Here is a 12,290-nt window from a genome sequence, read left to right on the forward strand (position 1 = left end):
TCCTTTTTCTCTGTTTGTCCTCCAGATCACTAATTCTATCTTCTGCCTCAGTTACCCCAGCTTTTAGAGAATTTAGATTAGATTGGAACTCATTGAGAACATTGTGAACATCATCCCTTGTGTCTTTCACTTCTGCTCTAATCAATTCCATTTTGTCATCAAAGGCTTTTTCCAACCTAACTATTGCTTGGATAATTGTTAGCGCGAATTCCCTTTCTGATGTACTGTCTGTGTCCATATCCAATATCTCTGATGCAGAAGGCCCAGTCTCTGAATTTTTCTTCTGTTGGGCATTCCTCCTTCTAGTCATTTTGGTGAGAGATGGCTGAATGAATGTGTAGCTGAATGTATTGACCGTGGTGCAGGCAAGGTGCACCCTGGAATGCTTCTGAGCAATCAAGAGTCTCCACCAAAAAGAAATAAAAAAGAAAAAAAGAGAGAGAGGAAAGAAAGAAGAAAGATAAAGGAGAAGGCCCAGCCCAAATGGGCCCCAAGGTAAGATTTATGAAGTATAGAAACATAGACAGACAAAAAGACCAACAAAAGTAGATGACAAGAGGAAAAAAAAATAAATTAAAAAAAAAGAACCTCATCAAAAAGAACCCCAAGTATAAGATTTATATACTACCAGGACAAAAACAAATACATAGAAACACTGACAGAAGAAAAAGATGGGAGAGTGGTTATAAATTCTCAGTGTGGGTGAGGAAGGTCATTTTGATTCTTCCTGGATGTATCTTGATATGTTTGTTAAAGGACTTAACTTTCCTAACATAAGGGGGATTAAAACTGGTTTACCTATAGAGTAGCATGGATTGGGGAAAGGGAATTACCTTGAAGCTTATCTCTATATAAATATTTTTAAAAATAATGAATAAAATGAATAATGAATAAAATAAAATAAAATTAAAATTAAAAAATAGAAAAGCAAAAGAAAAACACAGGTATACGTATCAAAAAGTTCAGGTTAAAATGTTATTATGGAATTTGATATACTGAACTTCTCATTGTGATGGTAAATAGGTTAAAAAGTTATATATATTTAAAAAAAAATGAAAAGAACCAGAATAGTGGGAATGAATTAAAAGTAAAAGTTGTATCTATGAAGTAGCAGTGGTTGTCCTCTTGTCTATTTTTGGGGGGAGGGGGGTGGCTCTCTGGGGGAGGGGCCTGCCGCGTGGGTTTTCAGTCAGTGATGTTCCTAGAGTTACGTCCTCCTGCCCCCATCAAGGGGGTGGACTCTGAGGAAACCAGTTTTTCAGGCTTTTGTTCTCTGTAGGTTTTTTGTTTGTTCGTTTGTTTTCTCTCCCCTTGGTGGCTCTTGATGGTTTTTGGAGGTTTAGAGGAAAGAAAACTGCACCCAAACCTCCCTCTCAGAGAGAAGCCTCAGTCTTTTCCCCTCTGGGTACTCCAGAGCACATAAATTCCCCCTCAGCTGCTGGCAGATCACATTACCAGTCATGGTCTCTGGGGTCAGAGGAACTCCGCTTGTACCCAAAACCACGAGAAATACTAGCCTCAGCTGTCTGGGCAGTCCCAGGCTGCCAGAGAGGTCCCAAGCAGGGATAGCACACTGAGATTTTCACACTGGCCAGGCTGGGAGTTCTCAGACTCTCCAGGGTCTGAGAGAGCACTGGCCGGTGCCAGGCCACACCTCTCTCAGGGGAGGGTGTAGGGGGCGACTTAGACTCTGGTCGTGCAGCGCGAGCGTGGAGAGTGCAAAAGGTTGTGGTTCTGCCTGCTGGCTGGCGAGGCTCCCTCACCCTCATGGGCTCTGCCACCCAGACACTCTCAGGCCTCCAGTGGCTCCGGGACCAAGACCTGGCTTCTTCGCTGCACTCTGTCTGGCTCAGCACCTGCGGTGGCATCTTGGGTTGGCGGGCTTAAGCCCCTGTCCCTTTCCTCCTGATTCCCCAATTTCCCCCTATGATCTTTGCTCTTTTTGAGTGCTTTCAACCAGACTCCAAGTTAATGCAGGTCCCCAATCACAGGGCACTCTTGTATTGGGTATTACTTTCCAATGGGTGGCTTCTGGTGGCTCCCTCCCCCTTTTGTTTATCTTCTGATATCAGTCTGATGTTCCCACTCCACTTTACCTGCCCACTGGTGTCTTCTGCCCCCGTAGAGATCCAGATGTGTATAATTCTAATCTCAGGCTGATTTCATGGGCAATCAGAGTTCTTTGGTATGGTAATCAGCTCACTTTAGGGGACAGTTTGAAATGGCGGCACCTCCTACTTCTCCGCCATTTTGTCTCCCCTAGAATTGTCTAGTTGTATATTTTTAAAGAGCTAGTGTGAAGAGTGGGGTTTTTTTTTTACATTTTTTTCACCTGTTTTTTTTACATTTATATTTTAGTTTTATTTACATTCAAGTTAGCTAACATATACTGTATTGTTAATTTGTGGTAGAATTTAGTGATTCATGAGGTCTATATAGCACCCAGTGTTCATGACATCAAGGTCCCTCCTTAATGCCCATCAGCCAATTACCCCATCCCCCAACCCACTTCCCCTCCAGCAACCCTCAGTATATACCCTATTTAGTTAAGGGTCTCTCACGGTTTGTCTTTCTCTCTGTTTTTAGCCTGTTTTATTTTTCTTTCCCTTCCCCTATATTCATCAGTTTTGTATATTAAATTCCACATAGGAGTGAAATATTACGGTATTTGTCTTTCTCTAAGTGCCTTATTTCACTTAGCATAATATCCTCCAGTTCCATCCACATATTGCAAGGAAAAATATTTCCGTTTTTTGTTTGTTTGTTTGTTTTGGGGGTTTTTGTTGTTGTTGGCTGCGTAATATTCCATTGAGTTTGTATACCAAGTCTTCTTGATTCATTCATCAGTGAATGGACATCAAGGCTCTTTCCATAGTTTGGCTTTTGGGGACATTGCTGGGGTAACACTGGGGGCATGTGCCTCTTCTAATCACTATATTTATACCCTCTGGATAAATACCTAGTAGTGAACTGCTGGGTCATAGTGTAGTTCTATTTCTATCTTTCTGAGGAACCTCTGTACTATTCCCAGAGTGGCTGCACCAGTTTACATTCCCACCAGCAGTGTAAAAGTGTCTCCCTTTCTCTGCATCCTTACTAACATAGGTTCTTTCCTGAGCTGTTCATTTGAGCAATCTGATTGGTGTGGGGTGGTATCTCATGATGGTTTTGATCTGTGTTACTCTGATGAAGAGTGATGTTGAGGATTTTTTTCATGTGTCTGTAAGCCATTTATGTGTTCTTTGCAGATTTGTCTGTTCATTTCTTCTGGCAATTTCTTGATTGGACTTTTTTGGGGGTTGATTATTGAGTTTGATGAGTTCTTCTTAGATTTTGGAGACTAGACCTTTATTTAGGTCAGTTGCAAATGTCTTCTTCCATTCTGTATTCTGCCTTTCAGTTTTGTTGATTGTTTCTTTTGCTGTGCAAAAGGTTTTTTTCCTGATGAAGTCCCAGCGGTTCGTGTTGGGTTTTGTTTCCCTTGCCTCCAGCAAGAAGTTGTATTGGCCAAGGTCAAAGACGTTGTTGCTTGTGTTTTACTCTAGGATTTTGATGGATTCCTTCCTCACAGTTAGGTCTTTCATCCATTTTGAGTTTGTTTTCGCGTATGGTGTAAGAAAGTGGTCCAGGTTCATGCTTCTGCCTGTGGCTGTCCAATTCTCACAACATAATTTGTTGAAGAGACTGTCTTTTTTTTCCCCCCATTGGGTATTATTTCCCCTTTGTCAATGACTGGGAGACCGTAGAGTTGAGGGTCCATTCCTGGGTCTTCCAATATGCTCCATGGATATAGGTGTTTGGTTTTGTGTGAGTACCGTACTGTCCTGGTAACTACAGCTTTGAAATACAGCTTGAAGTCTGGAATTGTGAAGCCTCCCATTTTCATTCTCCTTGTCAACATTCCATTGGCCTCTTGGATTGTTTTTGGTTTTACACAAATTTTAGGATTGTTTGTTCCAGCTCTCTGAAAGATGTTGAGGGTATTTTGATAGAGATTTCATTGAATGTGTAAATTTTTTTGCATAACATAGATATTTTAATAACATTTGTTCTTTTAATCCATGAGCATGGAATATTTTTCCATTCTTTGGTGTCTCCCTCAACTTCTCTCATAAGAGTTCAATAATTTTCAGAATACAGGTTTTTTACCTCTTTGGTCAGGGTCAATCCTGGGTATCATATGTTTTTTCATGAAATTGTAAATGGAATCAATTCCTTGATTTCTCTCTTTTCTGGCTTATGGTTAGTGTACAGATATGCAACTGACTTCTGCAAGCCGGTTTTATATCCTGGGACTTGCTGAATTGCTTTATAGGTTTTTAGCAATTTTTGGGTGGAGTCTTTTGGATTTTCTACATAGAATAGCTTGTCAACTGCAAAGAGGAAGAAAATTGACTTCTTTGTTGCCACTTTGGGTGCATTTATTTATTTTTGTTCTCTGATTGCTTAGGGTAGGATTTCCAGTACCATGTTTCACAATAGTGGGGAGAGTGGACATCCCTGTTGTGTTACTGACCATAGGGGAAAAAAATCTCACATTTATTCTAATGAGGATGGTATTTGCGTTGTCTTTCATGATATTGAAGCATTTTCTTCTTTCCCTACATGGCAGGTTGTTTTTATCAAGAAAAGGTACTGTATTTTGTCAAATTCTTTCTCTGTATCTGTTGAGGGGCCATATGGTTCTTATGTTGTATCACACTGGTTGATTTACAGATGTGGAACCACCCCTCCATCCCAGGAACAAATCCCCCTTGGCTGTGGTGAATAATCCCTTGAATGTACTTTTAGATCCTGTTAACTATTTTCTTTCTTTTTTTTAAAAATCGTTTTATGAATTTTAGTCCTAGCAAATGTGTTTTAACAGTAGTCATAAAATCAACATTACCACATATACTAAGGACAAGACACCATTTTGGCAATCAAAAATACCATATATTAAAATTGGGTTCATTGGAAAAACTCAAGACTTGCTAAGACACCATCTACACCAGAGAAAGCAAGCAAGAATGCTTTTAAGACATTCAGATTTATAAACAGCAGCTTGATATCCCACTTCCAAAGTCAATTATTTGGCAACATTTGAACAATATTTTCTACACAGCCCAGCAGCTCATTTATCTGTAGGGCAATTTGGTCCTTTAAAACAAAAGCTTCTAAAATAATCTGCATAATTATGAATGAAACATGTCAAGGACTTGAGTTAGCCTCTCAGCAGCATTAATCTATCCACGTAATCCTGGAGTATTAGATCTCGAGAGGGCCAGGGAGCCCAGCAGTGGGGCTGGAAGACCGGCGGGAACAGTGCAGAGGGGCTGCGTGGCTTATGATGGGGGAGTCGGGACCCGCCCCAAGCTGCAAGCAGCCTTCCCACTCACAACCGTCCATTGAGGCAAACAGGACCAGGTGGTGGAATAAAGAAAGTATAATGACAACCACCAGGATTGACTATTTTCTTGGGGAACAGGTTTCCATCCATGTTCATCAGGGATATTGGTCTGAAATTCTCCTTTTTGGTGGGGTCAGTGTCTGGTTTAGGGATCAAGATAATGCTGCCCTTCTAGAATGAGTTGGGAACTTTTCCTTCCATTTCTATTTTTTGGAACAGATTCAGAAGGATAGGTATTAATTCTTCTTTTAATATTTGCTAGAATTCCCCTGGGAAGCCATCAGGGCCAAGACTGGTTTGTTGGGATGTTTTTGATTCCATTACTTTGCTGACTGTGGGTCTGTTTTGGTTTTCTGTTTCTTCCTGTTTCAGTTTTGGTAGTTTATAGATTTCTAAAAAGGCATCGATTTCCTACAGATTGCCTAATTTCTTGGCATTTAATTGCACATAATATTTTCTTGTTTGTTCCATGTTGGTAGATAGCTCTCCTTTTTCATTCAGGATTTTATTTATTTGGGTCTTTCTCTTTTATTTTTGAGAAGTCTGCCTAGGGTTTCATCCGTTTTATTCATTCTTTCAAAAAACCAGCTCTTAGTTTCATTGATCTGTTCTACTTTTTAAAAAAATTCTATATCATTGATTTGCACTCTAATCTTTATTATTTCTCTTCACCTGCTGGATTTAGGCTTTATTTGCTGTTCTTTCTTCAGATACTTTATGTTTAAGGTTAGGTTGTGTATTTGAGAATACAACTTGTTTCTTAAGAAAGGCTTTTATTGTCATTACTTGCCACTTGGGACTTCCTTTGCTGCATCCCAAAGACTTGGAGTTGTCCTACATTCATTTTCATTTGCTTTCATGTATTTTTAAATTCTTGTTCAATATCCTGATTCTCCATTCATTCTACAGTAGGATGTTCTTTATCCTCCACATAGTTATGGTCCTTCCACATTTTTTCTTGTAATTAACTTCAAGATTCATAGTACCATGGTCTAAAAATATTCATGTTATGATGTCAATATTTTGGTACTTGTGAGACCTAATTTCTCAGCTATTATGTGATCTCTTCTGGAGAATGTTCCATGTAACCTCCCAAAGTATGTTTTTTCTGATGTTTTCAGAGGCAATGCTCTGCATATCTCCGTGAAGTCCATCTGGTCCAGTGTCATTCAAAGCCCATGTTTCCTTGTTGATCTTCTGCGTAGATGATCTGTCCATTGCTGTGAGTGGGTTCTTAAAGTCCTCTTGTATTACTGTATTCTTATCAAGGAGTTTCTTTAATTTTGTAATTCATTGGTGTGTATATTTGGCGGCTCCCAAGTTAGGGGCATACATGTTTACAATCGTTAGATGTTTTCATTGGGTACATCCTTTTTATTATGTTATAGTGTCCTTCTTCATCACTTATAATAGCCTTCAGTTTAAAATCTAGTGTGTCTAATATAGAGGGATGGATCCTCCAGCATCCCTTCCATGCCCATTAGCATAATAAATGATTCTCCATGCCTTCAATTTCAATCTCGATGTGTCCTTGCCTCTGCACTGAGTCTCTTGTAAGCAGGATATTGATGGTTCTTGTTTTCTTTTAATCCATGTTGATACACTATATCTTTTGATCGTGGCATTGAGTCCATTTGCACTCAGAGTGATATTGAAAGGTATGAATTCAGTGCCATTGTATTACCAGTAAAGTTGCTCTTTCTGTAAATTATCTCTGTTCCTTTCTGGATTTTTGTTACCTTTGGGCTCTCTCTACACTCAGAGAATCCCCAAAAATGTTTCTTTCAGGGTTGGTTTAGTGTTCACAATCCTTAAGTTTTGTTTGCCATGGAAAACTCTTTATCTCTCCTTCTACTCTGAATGACAGGCTCCCTGGATTACGTATTCTTGGCTGCACAAATTACCCATTTTGCACATTGAATATATCATGCATTCCTTTCTGGCCTTCCTGATGTCTGTGGACAGGTGTGCTGCCACCCTTATGTATCTACTCTTAGTGGTTAAGTTTCTCTTGCCCTGAGATGCTTTCAGGATTTTCTCTTTATCACTGCACTTTGAAAGCTTGACTCTGACATGTCAAGATGTTGACATATTTCTATTGATTCTGAGAGGGGTTCTCTGTACCTCCTGGGCTTGAGTACATGTTTCCTTCTAGGTGGGAAAGTCCTGAGCTCCAATTTGTTGAAATAAACCTTTCCCCCTTCTGTCCCTCTTGTCATCTTCTGGCACCTCTATTATCTGGATATTATTTCACTTTATGGAAGTGCTGAGTTCTCAAAATCTGCCTTGGTGATCCAATAGTTTTCTTTTTCTCTTTTTTAGCTTCCTTATTTTCCATTATTTTATCTTCTATATCACTGACTTCCTCTTCTGCCTCATTCACAGTCCTTCCCATAGTCTTCATTTGGGACTGAATCTCTATAATAGCATTTTTAATTTGGGTCTGTCTAGATTTGTGTTCTTTTATTTCTACAGTGAGGGATTCTCTATTGTCCTCTATGCTTTTATTAACCTGTCTAGTATCTTTTGAATCATTGTTTTAAGTTCTAGTTCAAATATTTGAATTATATCCATAGTGATACAATCCCTGCTAGTGAGTACTACCTCCAGTTCTTTAATTTCAGGTGAATTTCTCCATCTCATTATTGTGTCCAGAAAAGAAAAGAAGAAAGAAAAAATAAAATATAAAGAGATGAATAAAACAAATAAAATTTCAAAAAGACTAAAAATTATTAAAAACAGATGAAAAGTAAGAAAAAAACTTGAAAAAATAAAAGGCTAAAAAAAAAAATACAAAGAATGCTACCTAGTGTTTTCCCTTAAAGTTGAAGCTTTGCAGCCCTCTATGATCAGTAAACTTGACAGGAGTGTGGCATTTGTGATGGTCTTCTGGGGGAGGGGTCTGTGGCCTGATTCTCAGGTATGCTTCAGCCGGAGCAAGTGCACCTCTCCTAAGCAGAGGCAGACCTCCAGGTAATCCACCCTGGATTACAGTATGTGCCTCTGTATTACTCCCTGAAGGCTTACAGCACCAATGGGTGTGATGAATATGGCTTCACCCTGCTCTCTACCCAGAAGCTGAAAATGTGCACCCCAACTCTTCAGTGAGCCCTCACAGGAAAGCATTCCATCAGTCTTATCTCCTTGGTTTCTGTCAGAATTCTGTGTTCACCCAGCTAGTGACAAAGCATTTTTATCTCAGGCATGTGACTGAATTCAAACTCCCAATTTCTATGGGTTTCTGGCACAGGGTCATGCTGTACCTCCTGGAAGTTAGAGGTCTTGCCATGCTTCTGCCCTTTTTTTTTTTTTTTTTTTTTTTTTTTTTTGTGGACTCCTCCCAGGAATGTGGTTGCCCAACTATGCTGTGATTTGAAGTTTAGGACTACATAGAGCAAAAAGCTAGCGCCTAGCCTCACGGTTTTCAGCCAGCTTTCCCCAACTGATATCTGAGGACTCTGAAGCATTCAGGCCCCAACTGTTCTTGTGACCCCCAGGATCCTCATGCTGCCACACCTGGGATTCTACCCTGCTTCACCACATGAATACCTTTAATCCAGGGACATCCCCCACAGTAGTAAACTTAAAAGTTTCAATCATGTACTCCTTTGCCGATAAAACTTTGCTTTAGCCTCCTTAGCCCAGGCTCCTCCCCTCTGCTGTATCCACAGCTGTATCACCCACACAACTTATTCCCACCCATGCCACTCAAACTCTGAAGCTGCAGCGCGCATCTCAGTAGGAGATGGGGGTAGCTCTTGAAGTGGATCAGGATCTTGTTCTGGGGCTGGTGCTGTAGCTTCATGAAGAGAAAGTATCCACACCATGATTGACTTTTTGGGTCCTTCTAAATAAAGGTAACATTTCCCATCACTCAATGTTGTCTGAGCCCATAAAGGAATCCCTGGGAGGTCTCTCCTGATGGCTGGTCATGGGCATAGGGATCTGAGTTTACTCATTAGTCCCGGCCTACCACAGTTGGTGGAGACTTGCTCTGTTTGGCCCAAGCTGTTCCAGTTCATATAAGGCACCCCTTGTCCTCCTCACCTCAGCAACTCTCTGGTTATCCTCCCTCTGCAACTCCCCCCTTCTTGTGTTCTTTTCTCTATAATAAATAAAATCCTAAAAAAATTTAAAGATTGAGCATAAAGGTGTATATTTAGACCTTCAAAACCCAAGTGGAAACAACCTCCTATGTGTATTTGTCATCTTTCCCCTAGTGCTGGTGGTGTCAGAGGTGCAAGACAACCCATAGAGTGAGAAGGCCCATGGTGGAGGGACTCTTGTTCCTGAAAGACCACATGAAGGAGCTTTGTCTCCAAATTGAAGATTCACTCAGCACTTTCATGTGGGGAAATTTATGGTGATAAGCTACCAAAGTTTGGGGAGTTATTTGGTAATTCAGCATAACATAATATACCTACAACATATTGAAATCAACAAGTAAACTTTAAATCATTACCAGCCTAGAACCTACAAAATATGACCAGAGAAGCACCCGGCTTCCTCAGCCAGTAGGGCATGTGGTTCTTGATCTCAGGGTCATGAGTTTGAGCCCAACATGGAACATAGAGTTTCCTTAGGGCGCGGGGAAAAAAAGTCTTACACATAATGAGAATCAAATAGTCTTCGGCAATAGAGCTGGTCACGGTGGGCTGGATCCTCTAGTCTGTTCATTCAGCCACTGGGCCCTGAGCACTCAGATGGTGCCAGTGTTTATCAGGCAACCAGTTTCTCTCTCTAAGAGCTCAGGGTCTAGAGGGGAAGATGGAAAAACATGAATCAAAAAGGTGAATGAATAGAGTATTTTCCCCATAAGAAAAGAGCAAGGGACTATAACTGGGTCCTGAGCTCCACCAGGTGACGGGTGTGAGAAGGCTGTGCTGAGATGAAATTGAGAATTCCTGTGGCAGGAAAAGAAGGAGACAGCCCTGCACAATTTGGAGTATATTAGGCCTGGCAGAGGGCACCATGGTGCAGAGGATTGGAAACAATATGACATTCCTGCAGTGGAGTTAGAAATAAGGCCCAGGGGATTGGCAGAAGCTAAAGAGAGGAGCAAGGAGGAAGGGGAGGAGGGCCAAGGCCTGGGGCAGGTGAACAGTATCAGTACCCTGCTCCTAGTTCTGTGTGACCACATAACCCCACACTCAGTGGCTTAACCAACAAACAATTCCACACAATCTTAGAGGATCAGGGATCCATGAGTGCCCAGCTAGAGGCTCCTGCCAGAGCTTCTCAGTACTTTGGGGCTGTTGAAAACGCCAAGGCACGACCTGATTCACTGAGAACCTGAGCTCACTTAGGGTTTTTGGCAGGATTCAGTCCATCTCAAAGGCCTGAGTTCTCCTGTCTGTTGTTGGCCCTCATTGGGATGTAATGTGCACATGTCTGGGTCATGGTTCAACATAAGGGCTTATACTCCTGAGTGAAGATCTGAGAGAATAGGGGTCAGAGTCAGCATAGGACTGGGCAATGAGCTTTTATAACTAAATCTCAGAGGGGGCTTGTGGGTCATGTTGCTATGTTCTGTGGAATGGTAGGAATCACTAAGTCCAGACCACATTCCTGGTGACAGGGTTACACAAAGATGTATAAACAGGATATGGGATTTCAGGGAACCACTGATAGGAGAAGGTGAAGACCTCAACAGGGTTAGGGCATTGCCCAGAATGGTTAGAAGGCTGAAACAGGCATGAACCCAGCTCTTTGAGTGTCATCAAAGTAGGGACCCTGGATGCTATTCACCAGAGGACTCTGGGAAAAGTTGTGTTGAAAGAAGCGGCCACAGACATGGAGATGGTATAAGGGTGAGTGGGAGCCTTGATATCCTAGATAGGAGGCATTTTTCAGCAAATTCTTGTCTGCAGGGCAGCCCAGCTCATGGCAACACACTGAGTGGACCCCTATCCACATCACACCCAATGGAAAGAACTTAATGGCTCTCAGGGTATGCAGTCTCTAGGCATAGGGGTGAATTCTGAACTTCAGACGCCAAGGCTCCAATCCCTTCTTGCTTTTAAATTAGAAAGCAGGTCAAGATGGCGGAGAAGTAGCAGGCTGAGACTACTTCAGGTAGCGGGAGATCAGCTAAATAGCTTATCTAAAGATTGCAAACACCTACAAATCCAACGGGAGATTGAAAAGAAGAACAGCAATTCTAGAAACAGAAAATCAACCACTATCTGAAAGGTAGGACTGGCGGAAAAGTGAATCCAAAGCGACGGGAAGATAGACCGCGGGGGGAGGGGCCGGCTCCCAGCGAGCGGCGGAGCAACTGAGCACAAAATCAGGACTTTTAAAAGTCTGTTCCGCTGAGGGACATCGCTCCAGAGGCTTAACTGGAAGCCCAGGCGGGGTCAGCGCGGCCTCAGGTCCCGCAGGGTCGCAGAAGGATCGGGGGTGTCTGAGTGTCGCAGAGCTTACCGGTATTAGAACGGGGAAGCCGGGTACAGAGACAGAGCCGAGGAGTGACTCTTAGCTCGGGGTTACCTTGAACCGGTCGCAGGCTCGGTCAGCTCGGAGCGAGGCCAGAGGCCAGGGTGACGGGAGTCATTGGGCGCTGTTCTCTGAGGGCGCACTGAGGAGTGGGGCCCCGGGCTCTCGGCTCCTCTGGGCCGGAGACCGGGAGGCCGCCATCTTCATTCCCGTCCTCTGGACTCTACAGAAAGCGCTCAGGGAAAAAAAGCTCCCGAAAGCGAACCCGAGTGGATTACTCAGCTACTCAGCGCGGCCCGGGTAGGGCGGTGCAACTCCGCCTGGGGCAAAGACGCTTGAGAATCACTACAACAGGCCCCTCCCCCAGAAGATCAACGGGAAACCCAGCCAGGACGAAGTTCACCTACCAAGGAGTGCAGTTTCAATACCAAGGAGAGCGGCGGAATTCCAGAGGAGAAGAAAG

This window comes from Lutra lutra, chromosome 14, assembly GCF_902655055.1.
Source record: "Lutra lutra chromosome 14, mLutLut1.2, whole genome shotgun sequence".
NCBI lineage: Eukaryota > Metazoa > Chordata > Mammalia > Carnivora > Mustelidae > Lutra > Lutra lutra.